Raw genomic sequence first — 15,490 nt, 5'->3', positions numbered from 1 at the left:
AGCCTCAGAAGGCCAGTAAACAGAACTGATGTTTTGTAACAGAACTAGGAAGGCGGCGAGATCTGATCCCCACCATGGCAATGCCTCCCCGCCGCCGCATCCCTTCACAAAGCCAATGGCCAGGTCTCCAGAAGGCCAGACTCTGCCGCTTCTCATGCCCTGGGAAGTGGCCACAAACACATCCAGCTGTCTTGTGGCACCCACCCTCCCCAGATGCCAGGAGCAGACTTCAAAGTCAACGCTAAATAGCACAATTTGCTTCCTGATTTCTTCCCTGAGGTGGCCGCCCTGCCAGGCCAGGGCCTGCATGCCCCGCGCTGATGTCCCTGCCTCTGAGCAGTGCTTCTTGCCACACAGCACCAAGCGTAATGCATAGTAGGTGCTCAAGGAATGTTTGGTTAAGCAAATGAATGAGTGCACGGCCTTGCCACTACTTTTGAGAAGCAGCCAGAGAAGTAGCAAGCAGCATCCTTATGATGTCCTGCACACGAGGAGATGGAGGCTCAGAGAGGTCAAAGGGTTGGCCTGTAATGAAGACACAGCTTGGAACTGTCCTGAGACTCCTAGTCTAACACAATGCACACTGCACCACAGGGCCCAATTGTTTACAAAATCAGGTGTGGAGGCAGCTCTGCTTCAAGCTCACTCCTCCTCACCTCTGGGCACCCCTCAGGATAGTAGTATCCATGTGCAATGGGCCCTGTCTGCCGCATCTAGGGCTAGGGCTCTCTGGGATTAGCAAGATCAGGAGGAAGAAGGGCTGCACCACTTTGCCTCATGTCACCAGTGACCCAACCTGAACCCAGCAACAAAGTCTCCTGAACAATGACCCTGGACATCAGCCTCAGCCAACTCTTCCGCTGGAAGGTGACTCTCAAAGCCAAGAATCAAAGATCCCTTAGCACTGGTTGCTCTGTGTTTGTTCACAAGATTGGACTCAGTCTAACAGCATTCAAGTGCACACTATTAGGAACCCTGACCCAGAGGGCATGAAGCACTAGGAGAGCTTATCCTGGCGGGCCAAGAACTGCAAAAAATTTTAGGGTGGAGGGTAGATCATGTGACAGAATTAAAAAGAGTCAAAGAGAACCAAGTTTATATTCCAGCTCCACTTTTTATTAGCTGAGTGACTTGGAAACTTAGTTAAGCGTTCTAAACTTCTGTTTGCTCACCTGTGAAATGGAGATTTTTAAAGGAGTAAATGCATAGTGTCTGACACTAGGTAAGTATACCATAAATATTATAGATTTTTAGTGGGCTGAATGATATTCTGAGAGTCTTACTTATGTAGAAAGTCTGTTTTCTGCTTTCTCTTTATCTCATGAAAGGAAAAGCCTGCTCTGCCTTTCTTTGCCTCACAAAAGGTGTGTGCAGAGCAGAATAGAAGTCACCTGCAGGGTTTTCAGGGCACTGTTGCCAGAAACCTAAGCCCATATGAGAACCCAAGGCTCCTTGGAGGATGCAGAAGGAAGAAGCAAGAAAAACAGGCAGGTCTCGAGTGGCAGGGCCTTGAGCCCTGCTCCATGGTGGTAGCCCAGGGAAGTGGCAAGCCCAGGGAAGTGGCAAGCCCAGAGAAGAGTGGCTGTGTGTCCTGTCTCGGGGAGTATGACTAAGGCAGCTTCCAGAAGATTGGGTTGGCCCAGACAGGGCACGGAAGCAACGGGGGCTGGGGCAGGAACAACAAAGACCTGGCATGCTGGAGAGTCACCTGGATCAAAGCACAACAATGGGGCATTGACAAAAATGACCAAGATTAATTTTCCCCTCAACCTTAGGGAGGAAGGCAGGGATAGGCAGGAGGGCCAGTGGGGGAGGGGCTGCACTACCAGCCTGACTCAGCAGCAAACTCTCCTGGACGACAGCCCTGATGCCAGACTCAGCCACCCCTTTCTGTGCTCTCAAAAGATGGGGGCACACTGCAGAAATTCAATTGATTTACAGAAGACGAAAAGACCTGCTGCTCTGTACACACCTGAGATTTGGACTAGCACCATGAGCTTGTAAATCTCACATTTTACAGATGAAGAAATAGAACCAGGGATTGAGGTGAGTCATTCAGAGTCACACAACTGTAGTCATTTGTGAGTCACATTTGTAGAAAGCCAAACACATGCCAGCACTTGATACTCTTCTCTTTGATCCTTACATGACCCTCTCAGTATCTCTGCCTCAAGCCTTTGGAAGAGGAAAATGAGACACGGAGAAGTACCTTGCTCAAGGTCACACCACTTTGCAGTCGACCCAGGACTTGAGCCCAGGATGGTCACACATGCACTCCCAGGGGCTATACTCCCCTGCCACCTTGGCCCCCTGCAGCATGCGGTGTCATCCCTTTGTACTTCCTCCTGAAGCGCTTTTCACAGTGGGGTCACACATTAAATCCTTCCATCTCCCATCCAATTGTAGGCTCCCCAGTCTCTGTGTCCATTGCAAATGCATAGAAGATGCTCAAGAAATTGACTTGAATTGGCTTTATTGGTGCTCATATCTGAGTGGAGATCAGAAGCTTATGTCAAGGTGTTACAGTAGGTAGCTAGCCATGTATGAGTACGGCAGGCGAAGACTCTCCACACACATCTCAGGAGTGTTTGGCGACCATCAGGTGATGGTCGGGCGGTTGTTAACTGTCCCTCTAAAGTAATAATTGATCACAGCCAGCACCAGCAAAAGGCAGGCTCCTAGTAGACAGAAAACACCTGGAACTGGTGATCAGCAGCTTCCCAATAAGATCTCAGGAGTCAGGAGAAATAAGGCAAGATCCCAGAAGTATGCCAACGTATAAAACCCCAAGTCACAAGGTCAAGCCACACACTTCGTCTCAAGTCGCCTGTTTGGCCCTCTTCCAAGAGTACTTTCTTTCCTTTCCTTACTGCACTAAAGCTTTTTAATAAACTTTCACTCCTGCTCTAAAATTTGCCTTGGTCTCTCCTTCTGCTCTTTTGCCCCTCAGTTGAATTCTTTTTCCTGGGGAGGCAAGAATTGAGGTTGCTGCAGACCTGTACAGATAACTACCACGCTAACAAAATGGGGTGTCTCTGGGCACTGATTTGTTATAGCCACTTTGTGGGTCAGTCCCCAGGCTCAAGGAATCTAGACCAAGGGGAGTCATCCCCCTCCAGCACCAGGTAACCAGTGATGAAATCTTATCGTGGCTTTTCTAAAAACTTTTTAGAATTTTTAGAATTCTGCAATTCGGCAAAAGATGACTGAATCATGTCCACACTTGAAAAGCCTCAGAGCCTGAAGAAGACTAAGGGGCCCTGGGGCATTTACTGTAGGATAAATAGAGAGCAATGGCTCAAGTGGAAGAGACAACCAGGAGGTGGAGACCTAACAAACATCGCCCTGCACATTTGTAGAAATTCCCACCCTTCTTCTTCCTCCCCACAAAATGGCCCCTGTGCGTGGTGTAATGGCCCGTCCACATGCTGAGGTCAGCAGAACATTCGGTTGAGAATAACTCCCAGCCTCCATACCTGCACAGTTATTTGTTCTGCATTAAGTGGCCTGAGCCCTGGAAATCTCTGCCCAATGCATCATGGAATTGCCATGGGAGAAAGAATGGGGCATGGGCCCCACCCTGCTCATGGAAGAGCATATTATTAGTTCTGAGAAATAGCAATAGTGAAATTCATTCCTGGTTCCTGAATGGAAAGGGAGAGAGGAATAGAAGGAAGGAGAAAAGGCAATTGCCACAACTACCCTGCAGGCCTCTGGGCAGGGAGGACGGCACCCAGCAGAGAGAAGCCCATAGGCTGGTCAAACAGCACCTCATCAGGCCACTGCTAGCTCAGGAGACTTTACCAGCAGAGACCTGCAGTCCAAGCTCCTGACCACCAGGAGTCTGGCCCCATCCACTTTCCCAGCCTCATCTCTGCAGCTTCCCAAACAGGAACCAGGCACAAACACTCATCATGCCTCAATAGTGACACACATGCCCGTCTCCACACTCTGCTCAGTGCTTCATTGAGATTGGAACACCCTCCCCACCTCCTCTCCATCTTGGAGAAACTTACCTAATACTTTTTCATGTGTTTCAACATGACATGCAACTTCTCCCCTCACTGTGCTTTTACCTGTGCTATACCTCTGCCCAAATGCCCTTCTCTCTATTTTCTGCCTACCCATCTTCTTCAAGATTCTGCTCAAAAGATATGTCCTATGGGCTGGGCATGGGCTCAGTGGCTCACGCCTGTAATCCCAACAATTTGAGAGACTGAGGCAGGAGGATCACTTGAGCCCAGGAGTTCAAGACCAGCCTGGGAAACATAATGAGACCCCATCTCTGTTGTAAATAAATAAAGAAATAATTTTAGAAAATGATATGGCCTATGTGAAGCCTTTTCTTATATCTCCTGTGAGATCAATTGGGAATGGGTTTGGCTGCAAGTAACTGAAAATCTGACTACAGTGGTTTAAATAGCATTTTACTTTTCTCACAAAACAAGAAGTCCAGAAAAATATGGAATTAGTTCAATGGACACCACTGCAATTCATTTGGCCTTTTCCTTATGGCCGTAAATGGCTGTTACAGCACCAAACATCACATCCCATCCCAAAGCAAGAAGAAGGGGAAGTGGGAAGAAGCAGTACCAGCAGACTGCTCATGCCTGATGAACTTCATTTTATAGCTCCCAGCTACAAGGTAGGCTGGAAAATTGAGGATTGCACTTTTTTGTCTGTGTAGTGGAAGCAGACAATCAGGTGATATTGAGCCCACCCACATTGTCTGCAGTAACCACCCACTCCACCACCAGCACAGTTTGCTCCTCAGTCTGGGATGTTCTCAGAGTGCTTATCTCACTGCTGAGTGATGGCTTACACATCAGCCTCCCTCTGGACTAAGAACTCAAGGGCAGGAATTTTGTCTGAATTTTCTCTGTAACTCTAAACACCTAGAACAATGCCTGACCTAAAATAGGCACTCAGTAAATGTTAAATTCATCCTCCCATTCACTCAACACCTATATACAGAAGTAAGCAAATGAGGCCATGAGACTTCCTTTCCAAAAGAGGTCTCCAGTGGTTGAAATCAAGGAGTAAGTCCTCAGGTGACCCACGTGTGGACAGTCAGTGGTCTGTGGCCCACCACAGCTACACCTCCTCCTCTCTGCCAATGAGGTCACCTGGCCCTTGTGCCAAGCACTGAGCATGTAGAGGTGAGTAAGCTCCTCTCCCTGCCCTCAGGGAGCTTGTAGTCCAGTGGAACACACAGATGTGTAGGCAAATAAGTATAATTCAATGCATGAGTCTTTTGCTTGGCTTATGGACCGGTGCTAATGGGGAAGGGAGAGCAGAGCACTAGCCTCTATGAGGAAGGGCAGGGAGCTTCATCCAGGGATGAGCTGGTATATTGACCATGTTCTCTGATCTTCCATATTCTCGATGCCCTGTCCTCTGGGGCCTTGATCCTTGAGAGACTGCCGTCACAGGACTAGCTAATTCCTAGGGATGGCAAATGACTCCCCTGTGAGCATGTCTTTGATATACAAACCAACCCACCCAGAGCCCACACTCCCAACCCTCTCCTTTATTAAACTCTCAAAGAGCAAGCCAATTTTCTCCCTGTCCTAAACCACCCCAGGTCTGCTGAAATTACTCAAACTATACAATTCTAAGCTTACTCAGAATACCTACCCTGTGTCACCCATTCCTTCACATAACAATGCAATAAAGTCTCTATGTCACACTTTCCTTTCCCTTGACCACCCCAGACAACTCCCCACAGACCTCTACCTCCTGACTGACCCCAGTGCTTCCCCGTGTGGCCCTACATGCCTCCTATGTCTAGGGGTGTGTAAGCATAAACTTCTTCCTTCATGACAATCATGTCCATGTCTGCATGTCCTACCATACCTAATTAAAACAAACCCCAGGTATAAATTTCAGAACAGCTGGCTAGAAGGGATATAATGGGGCTAGTCCTGGGGAGCATCTAGCACATCCCTGGGCAGATCTAGCCAGGAAACTCAACTGACAGGTGCTGCACTGATCAAGGTAACACTGAGATGCCCACTTAGATACAGAGCGAGAGATGAGATGACCCCTGGGAGAGCCTCCTCCCCCTAGTCTGGGCCCTCTTTGATGCTCCCAACTTGAGGACCAGACATTAGTTTCATGATGCTCCTGCCACTAACATTTCAAGATAATTTGGGAAGTGCTGAGGAGAGATTCAGCTGCCCCCTTAGCAAAGCATCAAGCTTGATCACATAACAGTGAATGTTGGCGAGCACTGCAGCATCCGAAGCCCTTTCCATGCATAAAATCACTTCTTCCCAGCCGCAGACCACCACAATCCTGTAAATGAGGTGCTATCTGTCTCATTTTAAGGGAAGTGAAACACAGATCAGTTCAATTAGCTGCCCAAGATCACACAGTCAGTAAGGGGCAGGCCCAGGATTCAGACTCAAGTAGCACGACTCTAGAATGAGTGCCCTGGAAGGCGACAACACAAAGCCGGAGCTGACACTTGCATTTTTGTTGCTAGAGTGCCCAGCAGGCACCGCAGAGATGGGAGCAGATGTCTGGAAGCAGAGGAGGTGCTGAGTGGAAAGCAGGGGATGAAGGCTACTTTCCTCCTGGGCAGCCACCGGCGGGACCAGGCAGGCTTTGCTCTCTCGCCCAGGGTGTGGTGCAGAGTCTCCACTGGACTCCACCACAGGGAGGAAGACCGAGGCTACCCAGCCTCCTAGCTGCTGGCCGTGGCTCTAGCCCACCCTTTCCTGTGTGTCAAGAGAGAATCCAAAACAATGTTCCTTTTGCTGTAAAGGGCGTGATTAGGACAATTGGCCAAATAGTCTAGATCAGATGATAGTATTGTTCTGATATTAATTTCCTGACTTCGATATTTGTACCAATTTTCATGTTAATATTTACAAGAAAATGTCCTTGATTTGGGGGGAATACTGAAGTAAAGAATATTATGTCAGGCCGGGCACAGTAGCTCACACCTGTAATCCCAGCACTTAGGAGGCTGAGGCAGGTGGATCACTTGAGGTCAGGAGTTCAAGGCCAGCCTGGCCAACATGGTGAAACCCCGTCTCTACTAAAAATACAAAATTAGCCAGGCGTGGTGGTGGGTGCCTGTAATCCCAGCTACTTGGAAGGCTGAGGCAGGAGAACTGATTGAACCCAGGAGGCGGAGGTTGCAGTGAGCCGAGATCACACCATTGCACTCCAGCCTGGACAACAAGAGCAAAACTTCATCTCAAAAAAAAAAGAGAGTATTATGTCTGCAACTTGCTTCCTAAAAGATCTGGGGGAAGAAAAACATACATATATGTTCTATATAACTTATATAGCTATGTGTTTTCTTTATACATATGTATTAAATATCAATAATTATATATTTTATATATATTTAAGTTTTATTTTTATACATAAAATATATAAATATATTATATATTATAATATATATTTTGATACCTAGAGAGAGTGAGAGAGAGAAAAGGAGGGGGGAAGGGGAGAGGGAGGAATAGCGGACAGAAAAATAATGCAAATGTGGTGAGGTGTCAACATTTCTGATATTTGGGTTAAGGTATGTAGGAACTCTTTCTGCAAGTTTGAAATTATATCTAAATAAAAAGATTTTAAAGATTGAGATAATCCAAAGACCTCTCCAAAACCATATTTATAAATTTGACACATGCCACCCCGCATGTCCAGAGGAAGAAGGTGGAAACTAGACAGGGAGAGAGCCGGTTACTCACAGCCCAGGGCCCTGCCCCAGGAAACAGGCACGTGGATTCAGATGCACTGGGGGCTGCAGGGAAGTGGGGTTAGCAGACAGATCCTAAATCCCATTTCAGAGTATTTTTCAGGTAGGGAGGTAAAAAGTAGAGGAAAGCAGAGTGGGAGAGAGGAGGATGGGGTGAGAAGTTTCTCTGGTAGGAAACAGGTCCCTTCCAGCTCTATCCCCACCACCACACAATACCTAGGCACCATGACTGGACAGGGCAGTCCTAAAATGGGATGACGAAGATGGACATGCAGAACACGAGCCCTCTGCAGGACAATGAGGCGTTAGCACCGGGTCACACATCTTGAGATCATGATTGATTTGCTTTGTAAATACAGTTTGTGCTGGGCACGGTGGCTCATACCTGTAATCCTACCACTTCCGGAGGCAGAGGCAGGTGGATCACTTGAGCCCAGGAGTTCAAGATCAGCCTGGGCAACATGGTGAGACCCTGTCTCCAGAAAAAAATACAAAAATTAGCCAGGGGTGGTGGTGCATGCCTGTAATCCCAACTACTCAGGAGGCTGAGGCTGAGGGAGGATTGCTTGAGCCAGGGAAGTAGAGGCTGCAATGAGCCAAGATAGCACCACTGCACTCCAGCCTGGGCAACAGAGCAAGACCCTGTCTCAAAAATAAAGAAAGAGCCGAGCGCGGTGGCTCACGCTTGTAATCCCAGCACTTTGGGAGGCCGAGGCGGGCGGATCACGAGGTCAGGAGATCGAGACCACAGTGAAACCCTGTCTCTATTAAAAATACAAAAAATTAGCCGGGCGTGGTGGCGGGCGCCTGTAGTCCCAGCTACTCGGAGAGGCTGAGGCAGGAGAATGGCGTGAACCTGGGAGGTGGAGCTTGCAGTGAGCCGAGACTGCGCCACTGCACTCCAGCCTGGGCGACAGAGCTAGACTCCGTCTCAAAAAAAAAAAAATAAAAAAAAAAAAAAAAAAAAAAAAATAAAGAAAGAAAGAAAGTTGCAAGGAATCGCTTAGTAGTTGGGAAGGAAAACTTGTTCAAAATTTAATGTTTAAGATCTTCATAATATTAGATTTGGTGAGGTCTCCTTGATATGACACCAAAAGCACAAGAAACAAAGGAAAAAATAGATAAATTGGACTACATCAAAATTTAAAACCTTTGTGCATGAAATGACACACATCAACAAAGTGAAAAGGCAACCCATGGAATGGAGGAAAATGTTTGCAAGTCATATATCTGATAGGGGCTAATATCCAGAATATGTAAAGAACTTCTACAATTCAACAACAGCAACAAAAAACAAATAACTTGATATATTCTTTTTTCCTTTTTATTTATTTATTTTTTTGAGACAGAGTCTTGCTCCGTCACCCAGGCTGGAGTGCAATGGCATGATCTCGACTCACTACAACCTCCGTCTCCCGGGTTCAAGTGATTCTTCTGCCTCAGCCTCCCAAGTAGCTGGGATTACAGGCACCCGCCACCACACTCGGCTAATTTTTGTATTTTTAGTAGATGGGGTTTCACCATCTTGGCCAGGCTGGTCTTGAACTCATGACCTCATGATCCACCCACCCCGGCCTCCCAAAGTGCTGGGATTACAGGCATGAGCCACCACTCCCAGCCATAACTTGATTTTTAAATGGGCCAATGACTTGAATAGAAGTGATTTCTTCAAAGAAGAGATACAAATGGCCAAGAAACATATTAAAATATGCTCAACATCACTAATTATTAGGGAAATACAAATCAAGACTACAATGAGATATCACATCACACACATTAGGATGGCTGCTATCAAAACAAGGGAAGAGGGGAAGAAGAAAGGGAAGGGAGGAGGGAAGGAAGGAAAAGGAGGGAGGGAAGGAAGAAGGGAAGGAAGGAAGGGAGAGAAAACAAGTGTCAGCAAATACATAGAGAAGCTGGAAACCTTGTATATTGCTGGTATGCATGTGAAATCGTGCAGCCACTATGGAAAACAGTATGGCAAGTCCTCAAAAAATTAAAAGTAGAGCACTATATGATTCAATAATTCCACTTGTGGGATTCTTCAGTTCACTCAGATGAATTGAAAGCTGGGTCCCAAAAAGATATCTGTATACCCATGTTTGTAGCAGCATTATTCACAATAGCCAAAAGGTAGGATCAAGTGTCCATCCACAGAGGAATGGATAAACAAAATGTGGCATATGTGTGTATGTCTGTGTGTGTGTGTGTGTGTGTGTGTATATGTATATATATATATATAATTCTGTCTTAAAAAGAAAGGACATTCTAACACATACTACAAAATTGACGAAGCTTGAAGATGCTATGTTAAGTGAAATAAGCCAGTCACAAAAAGACAAATACTGTATGATTCCGCTTATGTGAAGCACATAGAGGAGTCAAATTCAGAGACAGAAAGTAGAATGGTGGTTTCCAGGAGCTGGGACCAGGGAGAGAATGGGGATTTATCGTTTAATGGGTACAGAGTTTCAGTTTGGGAAGATGAAAAATTTCTGGAAATGGATGGTGGTGATGTTTGCCCAAGAACATGAATTTACTCACTGCTGCTGAGCTATACCCTTAAAAATGGTTAAAATGGTAACTTCTATGTCACATATACAACACAGTAAAAAATAGGTTTACTTGTAAATAAAAATCAGTATACTCTTGTGAATAAAATATCATAAACTATAATCTAATGAATGGAATATGCACCTTTTGAAAACTCAGAATATAAAGAGGGACACCTTCAGGTTTTATGTTCTCTCTTTGAACATCTGCAAAACTCACTCCTCCCTGGCCTGGTCACTGTGAAAAGGAGAGGTACAGGGTCTCAGTCATGGGGTTTTCAGGACTAGAGGCGACCTTGGCAATGTCTCTTACACAGCCCTGGGTCCCTGAGTGCCCACTGTGTGCTCAGCGCCCCTGCTCTGCCCTTGTGACAGTCATCCCTCCCAGCCTCGGCGTCCTCATCTGGAAACATCTTCTACCTTGTAGGATTTTTGTGATGATCAGTGAGGCCATGCAAGGTGCCTGGCAATAGCAGGCACTCGAAGAATGCCAGCTCTTATTATTCTCCTCTCATCTAATCACCACCAAGAGCATGCAGGGTGGTTGCTATTATCTATATTTTACAAATGAGAAAAATGAAGCTTAAAGAAGTTAAGTCGTTACTCAGCTCCAAGATCAGAAGATAGTGTTGCCAGGATTTCAATCCAGGACCAGTTCAACTCCAAAATCCATGATCTTTCTACCCCAGCCTCTCAGGCCTCATTTAACAGATGAGAAGCATGAGGCTCAGTGACATTGGCAAGAGTGAAAGCCCAGATGACCACAGGGGCCAGGCAGGTAATGGAGAAGAATGTGTTGGCTGATGTAAAAAAAAAAAAAAAAAAAAAAATCACCTACCGGAGAGTCTACCAAATTCTATCTGTTTTTACTAAACTGAGGAGTAGGCGTGTAACATTATATGGGCCTACAAAATACTAGAGATTGTGCTTCAAATTATAAATTTAAAAATAAATGTTGAAAAATAATTTTAGGAGAAACCAGATCAAAAAAGAAAAAAAATGCAATTAATTTAATTATCTTCCAAATTGTTTCATTTTAGATGTCTCACTATGTTGCCCAGGCTGGTCTCGAACTCCTGGCCTCAAGCAATCCTCCCACCTCAGCCTCCCAAAGTTCTGGGATAACAGGCGTGAGCCACCAGGCTCAGTGTCCTTCCAATTTTTTTTTTTTTTTGAGACAGAGTCTTGCTCTGTCACCAGGCTGGAGTGCAGTGGCGCGATCTCGGCTCACTGCAACCTCGGCCTCCCGGGTTCAAGCAATTCTCCTGCCTCAGCCTCCTGAGTAGCTGGGATTATGGCGCACACCACCAGGCCTGGCTAATTATTGTATTTTTAATAGAGACAGGGTTTCACCATGTTGGCCAGGATGGTCTCGATCTCTTGACCTCGTGATCCACCCGCCTCAGCCTCCCAAACTGCTGGGATTACAGGTGTGAGCCAACGCACCTGGCCCCAATTATTTTTTAAGCATAATGCAGGCCAACACCTGCAGACCAAATTGTCTGCAGGTCAGATGCTAACCCCAGCCACCAGATGGCCACCCTGAGGAAGGTATAGTGGAGGCCAAGATCAGTGGTGGGTTCAGGAACATTTGAAAAGAAAGATAATATCACAAGTTAGTGCCACTGTGGGAACCCACACTAGGGATGCCAGGATTTGCCATTTTCCAAGAGACACAGGAAATGTGGATGTGGGGAGAAATATACCAGCTTTGAAATAAGAGCAACCATTTGTTTTGCACTGTGCAGACAAAATAGCAGAGATCTGTAGGGCAAGCCTCTCCTCCCACCCGGTGACAGTCTGTAGGATGAGCCACTTCACTTATTGGCAAAGCCCAGACTAAAGAAAAATCTCCAGACTCCCAGGCCCTGATGGAACCAACCAGTGGCTTCTCCAGCCTGGACCAGTCCAGAATGGGAGCAGGAGGTCCCGAGGGGAAAGGATGGAAGGAGGAAGGAGACCGGCGGATGCCCAACCCCGACAGTCCCCGCTGAAGGAGACAGGTGTACAGAAAATGGGGCATCAAACTCTGACTCTGACTTCAGGGTTCAATTATTTTCTTCTGTCAGATTTTTGCCCAAAGCTATACCCAAAGATTTTCAGTAATCCCACGTCAATGGAAGGACTGCACAACATCTAGCCACATTAATTAAAGAGGATTTTTTTCCTCTGAGACGAATGTGTGTTAAAAATATCAAATATTAATCACTGGCAACATTAATTTATAATAATGCTTGTCTCCCTCTCAACTTCTAAGTTGACATCTGGCATGACTGCTTTGAAACTAACACCCGCTCCATTGCAGGAATTATAAATAGCCTGAGTTAAAATCTTCACCTTGAACTGAACAGACTGACTCCACGGGGTGGTTTACGAATGAAGAGGGCTGCAGCATGCAGTAAAATCCTGGGTGGGTCTACTTGGGGTAACAGTCAAAGAATTTTTTTAAGGCGGCAATCCTGAAGCAGGGAAGGGTCAGGGAGAGGGGTATGAGCACAGAGGGCCCTGCCCTACTTCTTCCTCATGGGGCAGGGTGCCCAGGTGCAGGGCTGCAGGAGGCCAGCCTCACTCCCACTTGGCCCATTTCATGAGCCATCAGTGGAGTGGGTGGGCACAGGCTGTTCTATTCCACCCTGATTAAGTGCACAATCCAGTTTCCATACTTGACTTTTGAGGATTGGTTGGTGCAGACACTGTCTTTTATTGAAGACAGGGCAGAGCCCACTTTATACATAAAGAGAAGGAAAAATTCATCTGTCAGCCTACAAAGCACGTTCACTCCATAAGCCTATCTAGTAGTGATATTCACAGTTACTATGCCTCCTCTCTGTGCCAGCCTGGGGCTTGCTCCTCGTATTTAGTCCTCACAATAACCTCACAAGATAAGCTCTAATGGGAACCTATTTTACCAATGAGGAAATTGAGTCAGAGGAGCAAATTCCCCCAGGTCCTGTAGCTAGGCAGTGGCGGGTGGAGCAGGATTCAAACCAAGAAGAGTGAGTGAATGGGGCCTTTTTGCTTCACCCCTTTCCAACATTTCTCAAGCTACTAAAACTCTAGCTTGCCAGACTTCCTCTCCAGAAATCCAGATCCAGTGGCTCTGGGATGGGGCACAGGACCCTGGGTACTTGACAAGCACCCTAGGTGAGTTTAACCCTAGGGGAGTTTCGGGGAGCACTGCCGAGGGTTCCCTCGTGACAGCCTGTGGGCAGCCAGGGATTACTGTTCCCGTTTACCAGACGTGGAAACAGACCCTGACTCCTCAGGGTGCTCAGATGAGACTTTTGGTCCCAGGACCGCCAAGAGGACCTCTGACCACCAGCCCGAAGGTCAGAGAGAGGACAGAGCAGGAAGACAGGGCACCTTGTAGAGTGGGAAATAATGGGGACAGTCTGAGAAACAGGGTGGGAGATGTTGGGGGCAGTATATGGTCCCACTTCTGATTGTAACCAGCTCCTCCAGGGCTCAGGGGACCTCTGGGGCAACCCAGAAAAGCCCCTTGTGGCCCACATGCTTTGCAGTCAGGCCACCTCCAGGGGACACTGGGGCCCCAACTTGTCCAACCAAGACTGCAACAGGGAGCTAAGGCAAGAACCCTCTCTCTCATCTTTCCCTGGCTAGGGCCAAATTCCCCCAGGTGCTTAGCTCTCCTGAGACCCCTCACAGGCTCCTTCCTCTAACCCTAATTCCCTGGGCCTGCACCAGAGCCTCTTCTCGGGCCCCTTCTTGAAGGCTAATGAGACCAGGCATGGCCAGCCTGACACTGCAGGCTCTCAAATGTCTCAATGTCCTCCCCTCACACTGACAGTAAGCTGCAGGCTGCCTCTGCCCATGGGGCTACTGCTACTAAGATACCACCCCCAGCAGCTCCTGGAGTGGGGCAGCTCCCAGGAGAGGGTCCTGGGCCCCGCCTTCTGTTGCCCTGACTCTCTGACACCCCCTAGAGACCCTAAGCATCCCGTCTGGCAGTTCAGGTCCTTGTCTCATCCCTTCCCAGCTGAGCCCCAGATGGGTCCAGGGAGTGTGTATGTAGAACACATGTTGCCTCCTCGTCTGGGCCTCAGAGCAGCCAGCTCAGCCTCCTCACCTGCAAGGCTTTCCAGAGTCCAGGTGGGGGCCCAGCTGTTCGCCTTCAAGTGCGCGGAAATGACTGCCTTTCGAGGGACCTCCTCTCTCTCCTGTGCAACTGCTCCTCTCTTTGTATTCTTTTTCCCCCTTTGCGCTTTGATGACTCAGGTTTTCACAGGCACAATAGTTCCCCCTTTGAAACCTAATTCTGGATGGGCACAGACCCAGGTGCGCACACGCACCCTTCTTCCTCCCTCTCCTGGGCTTGCTAGTCCTTGCTTTAGCATGAAGACTACCCTCTATCTTAGCTGGAACTTCTCCTAATGGAAACTAGCCTCTCTGCCACTTGGAAAGAAAAGTAGAATTTTCATTATTTGTTTAATTGATTTCCTTCAAAGGTTGGGGTGATGGGTTAGGGTAGTGCTTCTCTGGGAGTGGGAGGTACAAGGAGCACCTGCATCAGAGTCCAAGCTGTACAGGGGCTTGTTAAAGGCCCCACAGAAGCAGAGACCTGGCAGTAATATCTTCCTTTGGTGCTTGGGAACTGGTGGTCTAGGGGGTGAGCAACATTCCCTAGCACTGCCTCCTCCTAGAAGGGAATCGTAGCAATGGTGAGGCCTGTCTCAGGGAACACACATGGTTTGGGAGGTTTGATTTGGACAAAATCTGAGAGGAGCCAGGACAGACTTCAAAGCCCACTCTCCTTATGCTTTTTCTACAAAAAAAAAAAAAAAAAAAAAAATGAATAGCACAGTATTAAGATCATAGCCCATATTGAGCAAACATTCCATTTTACTGTGAAACGGTGACTCATATGTTTAAGCAAGGTATTAAGAAGTACTTAGATAAGATTTGCGTATCTGTGTTCCCAAATGGAGCTGTTATTGAGCTCTGCCTACATAAACCTGTGCTTCTAAACTTCAAGACAATAACAGAACATGATCTGAACAAATTGATTTCTTCCTATCATGTTCAGCTTCTGGGGAATTGAAGCACATTCGAGAAAAGATTGTTCGTTCCTTCCTGGACATTTTATTTGTTTACCTCACTGAAGAGATCCCTCCAGGTAATGCTAGTTTAGTGTGCTGGTTACAACATGTAGGTGCTATTTTTATTATTGCCATTGTACAGATGGGGAAACTGAGGTACTGAG

This window comes from Symphalangus syndactylus, chromosome 12 (genome assembly GCF_028878055.3).
Source record: "Symphalangus syndactylus isolate Jambi chromosome 12, NHGRI_mSymSyn1-v2.1_pri, whole genome shotgun sequence".
In the NCBI taxonomy this organism is placed as follows: Eukaryota; Metazoa; Chordata; class Mammalia; order Primates; family Hylobatidae; genus Symphalangus; species Symphalangus syndactylus.
The sequence above is the reverse complement of the archived record's forward strand: the minus strand, read 5'-3'. Positions refer to the sequence as shown.